The 9,100-nt window shown below is 38.8% G+C and overlaps 1 pseudogene; it reads left to right on the forward strand.

Annotated features, from left to right (window-relative positions):
• Positions 1-6,135: 6,135 nt before the first annotated feature.
• On the forward strand, positions 6,136-6,863 carry LOC101568225 (annotated as a pseudogene).
• The last annotated feature ends 2,237 nt before the right edge of the window (positions 6,864-9,100 follow it).

Raw genomic sequence — 9,100 nt, forward strand, 5'->3', positions numbered from 1 at the left:
AGAATCACTGAGTCCGAGCTGCATGGCGAGACCCTGTATCAAATAAATAAATAAATAAATAAATAAATAAATAAATAAATAAATTTCTAAAATTAAGCTAACCCTAGATGTCCGTGTTTATTAGAGCCCAAGTTAAGGTATGGGATCAGTCTTGGTTTCTATCAACAGATGAGCCCATAATAAATGAAATTCATGCAACTGTGCCATAGTATTCAGCCATGAAAAAGTATGGAATCTTATTTGCAGTACAACGCACACAGCTACAGGCTACTATGTTAACTGAAAGAAGCTAGAGGCCAAAAGGTAGGCACTTCATGTTGTCTCTCACGTATAGAAAATTTTGGATGTGAACCTGAAGGTGAGATAACCATTTCTGGGCATTGGAAATGGGCATGGCAGTGAGGAAATATGGGAGAGGAGTAATTGGGTCTGATCGGTGCACTTTGGATGCATGTAGAGAAATGTCACACAACACTGGTAGTTTGCACGACGCTGTTAACTTTTTAAAAAGAAGTATGTATTCCAACCTATGAATAAATCAAGGAAGTTTATTAGTTATTGAGGAAAATTAAAGGAAAAATGTGCCCCACAATAAAATCAGACCAGAGAAAACTAAAACTTCATTAAATAACCCCAGAATCACTCACTTATCTTTTGATTAAGTCAAGCTTAATGATAGCTTGAATTTTCTAAGTCAAAAATCCAGGATTTCAAGAAATTAACAAGGGATTAAATGAATGAGTATTTGTATTCTTGAGGGCTACAGCCTCTCCAGAAAAGATCTTGTGGAGACACCTTCTGCTCACGTAGCATCTTTCATGCTCGGTGAGTCCCCCTTCTGCTTTGGAGATTCCTTGCTGAGCAGGAGGAAGATGAAGCTGCAGAAGACTCTGAACCCATGGATGAGCCTCCCTGAAATGCAGGCAGGTTCACGTCTCTTTTGTGTACAAGAGGCAGTAGGGACATGTGGATTTTTAAGTTAAACAACTAAATGTGGCAAAGGAAGCTTGGCTTTTACTCCCCCTCAGAATATACTCTTCTGGAGAACTGTTCTTGTCTCTTTCTGACGCGATTCTAGAAGTCTTCTTTCATGTCTTGCCAAGGTGAGATCCAAACTATCTAGAGGGCTGGAGCTTCTAAAAATGATGAAAATCATGGGTTAAATGTGTTAGAGGGGAGTGGCTGTACGTGGAAGGGCTTTACTGCACTTTGTATTTTACTGTAATTGTTTTAAAATATCATAATTTGCTTTATTTATTTTTAATTAATTAATTTATTTTTTATTTTTCAATAATTTTACTGAGAAACAAATAGCAATGAGACAGTTTCAAACAAAATTGCTAGGACAGTTTCAATAATTAACACATTGCATACATTCTTCCTAGTGGTTAATTGCTGTATAAGATGCGGACTTGATATCCTACTTACAAGCACCATTAGAACAAATCACTCTATTCATTAAGATAATGTAACTATATATCTATCCTAACCACTTTGAATACACAGATACAAAATGGACATTCATCTGTATCCCCTTTTTTTGTTAAGTTCCATTATTTGAATATTATAGGTGTGTAAACTCAGCAAAATAATCTAAGAGTCCAGTAGCCCATAATAGTATTGGGTCTTCCATTTGACTGGCAATGTCAGAAACTGTTGACCTGAGTCCTCTACAGCTCAACATAACAGCATGGCTTTACTTCTTATACTTCGTTTTTATACTTTTCTGCTGGATGGTTAAGACCAAGGTAAAGCAGGACCTATGCAACAAGAGTCGTAGCTTTTGGGTCTGATAAGGTCAGTGAAATCCCCTCAGGATTTATCCTGAGATCCTGTACCTCAGATTGTAGAACCTATGTCAGTGTCAGCCATGTGGATGAGTCATGGCCCTTGCTTGGCCAATGTGCTCTCTGTGAAAGCCTAAGAGAATGTTTTCTCTCCAGGTGGCTCTGCTTTTTTTTTTTTTTTTTTTTTTAAATCATATTCAGTACTTTTAACCAAAAGGAGATAGAATCCAGTGTTCAAGTTCTTTCTCTTTTCTAACTTTTCCACTCCTTCCCCTTCCATAGACATGCACAGAAATGCTACAGATAAACAATTTTTAAAATTACATAGAGGCCTGATCACAGGGAAGGGGCCATCAGTCACACTGAGCAGTAGCCCAAGAGACATCAGTCTTGACCCTGACTTCCTGTTTGAACCTGCTTCACTTCCTTTGCCCTGGACTCCTGATCTTGTGATTATATTTTCTTTAAACAGTAACCTTTATCACCCTTATAGGTTCTCATTTTTCTAGGTTTTCAATAAAAAGACAAATCAAATGTCAATCTGACATACAAATGCATCTTATGAATATGTATAATGGTGAGAAATCAAAACAAAGTGATATCAAAATGAAATTTATTATGAACTGACTGAAAAAAAACATCTATTCCTATAAAGAGCTCCCATAGCAGAAGCCTCAAGGAATTCTGTAAGCAATAAAATTATCAGCAGCTATGGAATTAAAATAAAATAATTTGGGACCAGGGAGATAACTTAGATGAATAAGTACTTGTCTGGCAAGTTCAGAGTCCTGAGTTCAATCCCCAGTACCACACACACACAAAATAAATAAATAAATAAATAAATAAATAAATACAATTAAAAATCATGCAAAAAGTGAACTAATATGAGTGATAATAAGTGATGCAAACATCGAGGAAAGAAGTTAAAATAGGAAAATACCATGAATGGCTACTAAAAGGCTATGCAGTTCTTTCCTTATAGCTTCTGCTCTTCTGCTAGGATTTCCTATCTACGACTCTGCAGATCATTTTCTGCACCAGTTTGTACTCTTTTGTATCCTGGAGCTCACACTGCATGGGTGGCATGGCCATGACTCACAGCACTTCTCCATCTCTGACATCGCTATTGGTGCAATCAGAGCATCCCATTTTATAATTACTTAGTATAAGACAATAAATCTGGACCCAGCTATCCAACCATGGGCCAAAGTAAATTTCTACAGCATTGTGCCTAAAAGCAAAAACACCAACAAAAATGTAAGAAACAATGTGAATATACATTAGGCCTATTGATGTATGATTGGTTAAAGTAATAGAATGACTATTTCTATTTAATCTCCACCCTACCTTTGGAAGCATAACTTGAAAAGATTTCCCACAAACGTTGTTACACTTGACAGACAAAGGAAAAAAAATAGGCAAGGTGTGGTGGCATGCACATCTTCATTCTCAGAAACTTTGAAGATCAATTGTGAGTTTAAGCCTAGCCTGGGCAAATTTAGTTTTACCCTGTCACAAAAAAATCAAATGATAAGGACTGTGGGCATAGGTCAGTGTCACAACACTTGTCTAGCATGCAAGAGGCTATGGTTCAGTTCCTAGTACCCACAAAACAAACTCACAACAACCAAACTATAGTCCCCAATCTACCGTCATCTACAAGTGTATGTGCACTTGTACTTGTATGGGTATGCTCAACACTGAAGTCGAAGTATCAGGATAAATCCCCAGCTGCTAATAAATGATTACTGCAAATTGTATGAAAATAAATAACAGTTTATATATGCTTCTTGCTTTTGTCTGTTTGTCCTTTAGGTTCTTGTTCATTTATAAAGTGAAAGTACAAGAATACTTTTTTAAAATAAAATGTGTGTTAAGAGTTTGTGTAGAAAATTGGGAATCACTGTCTATATTTTTGACCTGTTTTTAAAAAATGTATCCCCTATAATTTCAGAGTTGAAAGCAGACATAAGTGAGAAATGTGAAAGTGGACAAATTCATAAATAAGATTATCTTTTTGGCATTTCTTGGCGGGCTTTTGGTCTCACAGCCCACGGTTCCCCTGGACCATTCTGTGCTGTTCAAAGCTCCCTGTTTGAAATTCTGTCTCCTTGCTATTACCAGAAACTGAGAGGCAGTACCCACCCTCTCCTGCAAACTTGACATGACAGTTTTGGGGGAGGATTTGAGTATAAACACTTGACACAATTTATTTCTTTTTGAATTGTGAGACTCAGCGTCTCCCCCAAGCCCAGGTTTGAATATTTGAAAACTACTTTTATGTTTTTCAAAATCTTGACAGGTAAGGGGATTCACAACACACCAGAAATGTGTCAAGCTATAGCAGTCCCTCTGTCTCCAAGAGTGATTGAGAACATCTTTTAGGATGAGTTCCCGAAGTGTGATTCAGTCAGTCAGCTCAAATGAGAACTCTTCTCCTAGGAGTTCAACTATTCATAGTAATGGGAAACAGGAATGACTTAGTAATTTCTTTGCTTTCCAATTTCCATTTTATAACAATTATGTTATATAAAATTAACAACATGGTAATTTTAGAAAAATAATACAATATTTGGTGAATATTTCAATCAAAATATCATCTTTATAATTCAATTTCACATAACTTGATAATTACAAACTTGGTAATCCAGCAAAATCATCACTCAGATAATATTAGTTTTGGATTCTGAAGAAAACAAGAATTAGGTAGGCAACACTGGCCAATTTATTTAAGTCTTTTGTTGCTTTCTACCCTCATCAGTAACATGGGGATTATAGTCACTTGTATATCATGTGCAATTGAGGATTAAGTAATCTGAGTATAAGGAACATTATAAAGTCTGTATGCTGATACCTGCAAATTAAGCAACTACATTGAGGACAGCAATGTGTAATGCAACAATCATGCTTGAATACTTGTCCTCATTGTCTTCTAAATGTGTACTGTTTCTAATGTCATGCCAGTTATTACTATGCTCTCTTCAAAATAATTTTTCAAAAAGGTGAAAAAAATAAAAAAGAGACACAAGAAAAAATGTAAGATTTATTGAAAGTAAATGCTAATATGCCATCATATGTCGAATCTTACATAACTGTATCTGTTAATCCGAGCAACAGATTTGGCAATAAAAAATAGATGATATATCAACCATTGTTAATCAGCTAGTCTTGTTTCGCTTATTTTCTCTACTGTCCTCTTCTGAATGCCTAAATTATTTTACTGTCTTGTAAACAAGAAGTGGTTTTTAGCCAATTGGTTATATCTTTTCATTCTTGTCTTTAAAGGTTTTTATAGCACTGAGCTTCTCGAAACCTTGAAAATTTTCTTACTTTGATAAATGATTAGTGACTTTACTATCAAAAAGTAGATGTCAAACTCAAAGCAAGTACTCTGTGAGTTTTATGTCATTTATTTCTATTATTTATCATACAATAGTTTGCCAAAATTTAACCATAGCATATTTTATATGTAGTAAATGTGTACTCACCAAGTATATATTAAGTAGTGATATTATAGAAATACATATATGTCATTATTTATCATCATGTATCATGATCTGAATTTAATGTTGAGGATACAGGACACTTTAAATTATATATATATATATATATATATATATATATATATATTTTATATAATTTTAAGGATATATATATATATATATATATATATCCCATGAGTAAGTTATTAAGCAAATCTTTGTGCTTATATATCTTGTCCTTTAGAAATCAACCTTGGCTGGGTAAAGAGCTTCAATTACTAGGCCCAAAAGACAAATGAAACTCAGATACCTACATCTATTTTTTTTTCATTTCCATTCTCCATTGAAATGTGAAGACTTTCCCATCTTTATTGCCATTTTTCTATTAATCAAAGTTGCATATGGGTGTCATTAACAAATTTGATAATAGAAAAGGAAGAATAATATAAGGATCTCTGCGTTCCAGGTCTCACATTACTCTATAAGCAGTGTAATTTTAGGGGAAAAATAAAAAAACTGAAGTACTCTGAGATTCAAATTCTTTTTGAGAAAAAAAATAATTTCTTTCCTACCAACGTCACAGGGCTATTGAAGCATCAGACGCAATAATGTCTGTAAATTTTCTATCTAAATTCTAAAACATGAACTATGCCACGACTTTAAAATTCTGCGTTTTGTGGGCAGAAGAGTTACATTCAAATCAGGGAGCACGTCGCGTCATGGGGTGGACCCACTCATGAAGCTGAGGTGTAGCAGGGCCTGCTAAGGAGCCACGTGGCCAGGGGTGAGCACAGTGAAACTGGCGAAAGTTCGGCAGCGTCTTGTGGTCCCAAGAGCATCTGAAGCCAGTGGCAGCGCCAAAGCATTGGGTGCTGGATAGGCTGAGTGGTGTGTTTGCTCCTCATTCATTCCTCAGGTCCCCCTAAGCTGAGAGAATATTTGCTTCTCATCATCTTCCTGAGGAACTGACTCAAGTACACCCTGACAAAGGAAATAAAGAGGATATGCATGCAGCGCTTCGTTGAGATCCACAGCGTACTCCAAGCTGACATAACCTATCCTGCCAACTTATGGATGACATCAGCACTAACCAGACAGGAGAGCCTTTCGGGCTGATCTACTACACCAAGGGTCGCTTTGCTGTTCACAGTAGTACACCCGAGGAAGCCAATTACAAGTTGTGCAAAGTGAGGAAGATCTTTGCTGGCACAAAAGGGATCCTGCATTTGGTGACTCACGATGCTCACACCATTCGCCACCCTGGTCCCCTCATCAAGGTCAATGACACCATCCACATTTTTTTGGGGTCTGGTAAACTCACTGATTTCATCGAGTTCGACACTGGTACGGTTTCCAGAGGTGAAAACTTGAGAAGCACTGTGTGATCCCCGACAGACACAGGCGCCCTGGGTCTTCTAGTGTGGCTCACTGGCAAGATGCCAAGGGCAACAGCTTTGCCACCTCGCTCTCCAACACTTTTCTCTTAGGCAAAGGCAGCAAGCTGTGAATTTCCCTTCCATGAGAAAAAGGAATCAGCCTCACCATGGCTGAGGAGAGAGATAACAGGCTGGCAGCCACCCAAAGCAATGGGTGAAATGGTCTCCAGGTGACATGTTGGAGAGGTCTCTGCTTCAGTTCCCTCTTAAATATAGCACTGTATCCAGCCGTGACCAAATCCCAGCTAATGTTCCCTCAAGATATATCCATCCAGATTTCAGACAGCACACAAGTAACACAGTCCCTCAGGGTCTCTGTTTCCTCACCTTTGGTTCTGATGATATAATTTGATAGTTCTATTAAAAATTTTAAGTAGAGCATGAACTAATGACCATATTGAGAGCTACTTTTATTTCACGTTTTCAAAATGCATGAAAATCTCCCTGAAATTGTTTTCCCATTCTCCTCTGCTCCTCCTCCTAATTTTCATCATCCTGTCTTCATTTCACTGTCCTCTACCCCAGCCTCAACCTGTCCTTCCTTTCTCTTTCCAAATTGCAAAATTCTCCTCCATTTCCTCCAAGTCACTGTCTTCCTCTTGGTTCCAATATCCTTACATCTATTTTGCTGCACCCAAACTACCAACATTTTTCAGATTGGAGGAGCTCACCTATAGTTGCACAAAGCTTATCCTCTTTTACCTTTTGTTGTTTACTTTCTACTTCATGTTTATCTTAAACTGACTTGGTACACTGAGAAAGAAGAGCTCCTGCAGCATGAGCAAGCAGGGTTCTTTGGGTTCCACACAGTTTCCTTCAAAGATAATACAGGGTCCCTTGTGCAGTCAACTGGGACAGTCAGCTGGACTCAGATATGGAATGCCTGGTATACTAGTAAAGCATCGTTCAGGTCTGTCTGGAAGTATCCAGAGATTATGGGAATATAGTCCCACAATCTGAGGCAGGGGGAAGACATGCCTTGATCTGAGTGGCACGACCCACTGGGCTTGTAGCTTGGGTTAACTTAGAAAGACAAATGCAGTTAATTGGCATTTTCAGAGCTCCTTCTGCTTGCGTCCTTTATGCCGCCCTTGCTGTGAACATCACACCCCGACTTCTTCCCCGTTTCCACCCGCACTCACAACCAATGCTCTCCCTGGAGCTTTCACACTTCCAGTCCCAGACTAGCATGGTATCTTTGATCCTTTTTGCTCTGGAGCTTCTGGCATCTTGGCATGAGCTGCGTTGTGGCTCAGCAGCTCAGAAACAGCCATATACATATTTTTTTTCTTTTGATTTTGTTTCTCTGGAGAATAAAACCCAGAGAAAACTACTATTGTTGGAGTCCCAGTAGAAAAGACATTATCCTCTCTCTCTCTCTCTCTCTCTCTCTCTCTCTCTCTCTCTCTCTGTGTGTGTGTTCCTGTGGTAGTGGGGATCGAACTCAGGGTCTTGCACTTGACAGGCAGGCACTTATGCCTCTGAGCTATATCCATAGCCCTCCTTTTTGTGTATTAAAATATCTCCAGCTACTACATGCATCATACTCTGAAGTGCCCTGGATAAGAGGCTCGCACAGGTTATCCAGTCTTCTTCTGTTTTAAGATTATTAGTACTCATTGCACTTCCTTCCCCCGCCCCACTGTATTTAGAACAGGGTCTACAGGATCTCACTACGTAAATTGGACTCATAGTTATTCTCTTGTTTTCAGCCTTCCAAATGCTGGTTTTACAGGTGGGTACCGCTAAACCCAGTCTCAATGGCTGTCTCAGTGCATCCCCCAGGTTGGGCTGGCACGGCATTCTGGGGACTGAACCCTGGCCACTGCTCTCTGCCTAAGACACACTTTAGTCTGCTGAGCTATCAGGCCAACCCTCATCTCACTTTCTAATCTATAATAAAATAGGCTTTCCATCATGAGCCATTTCACATGCACTTGTATATCTCCTAAATTGTTTGTACTTATTTACCTTTATATTCCATCATTTTCAGGTCTAATAAGGAGGACAAGCAGCTAAGAATGTAGTGAAAGCAACACATGAAGTAGAACAATAGTGTAAGTGGCTGACATGTTGATACCTAAGAAAGGAATGTGTCCATTCAATGTTGCTGAGGAGTTTCCACTGAAGTCAATAACATGGAAGCATCGTGTCCTGAAGGGACAGTATCAGTGGAGCTGAGGTGCCAGAGATTCTGCGCAGGAGTTGAGAAGGGGCTGTGGTCAGAGAACCAGAGCATCTCTGATGGCTGTGATCATTGGCCATTCTGTGTCTAAAGAATGTTCTTCGGGGCTGGAGAGATGGCTCGGTGGTCTAGGGCACCTACTTAGAACAAGCTTAGCAAAAGCATCAGGGAGCGCGGTTCAATCCCCCAGCACCACATGCCAGCCAGCCC

The sequence above is a fragment of the Octodon degus genome, unplaced genomic scaffold, assembly GCF_000260255.1.
Source record: "Octodon degus isolate 3935 unplaced genomic scaffold, OctDeg1.0 scaffold00018, whole genome shotgun sequence".
Taxonomy (NCBI): Eukaryota; Metazoa; Chordata; class Mammalia; order Rodentia; family Octodontidae; genus Octodon; species Octodon degus.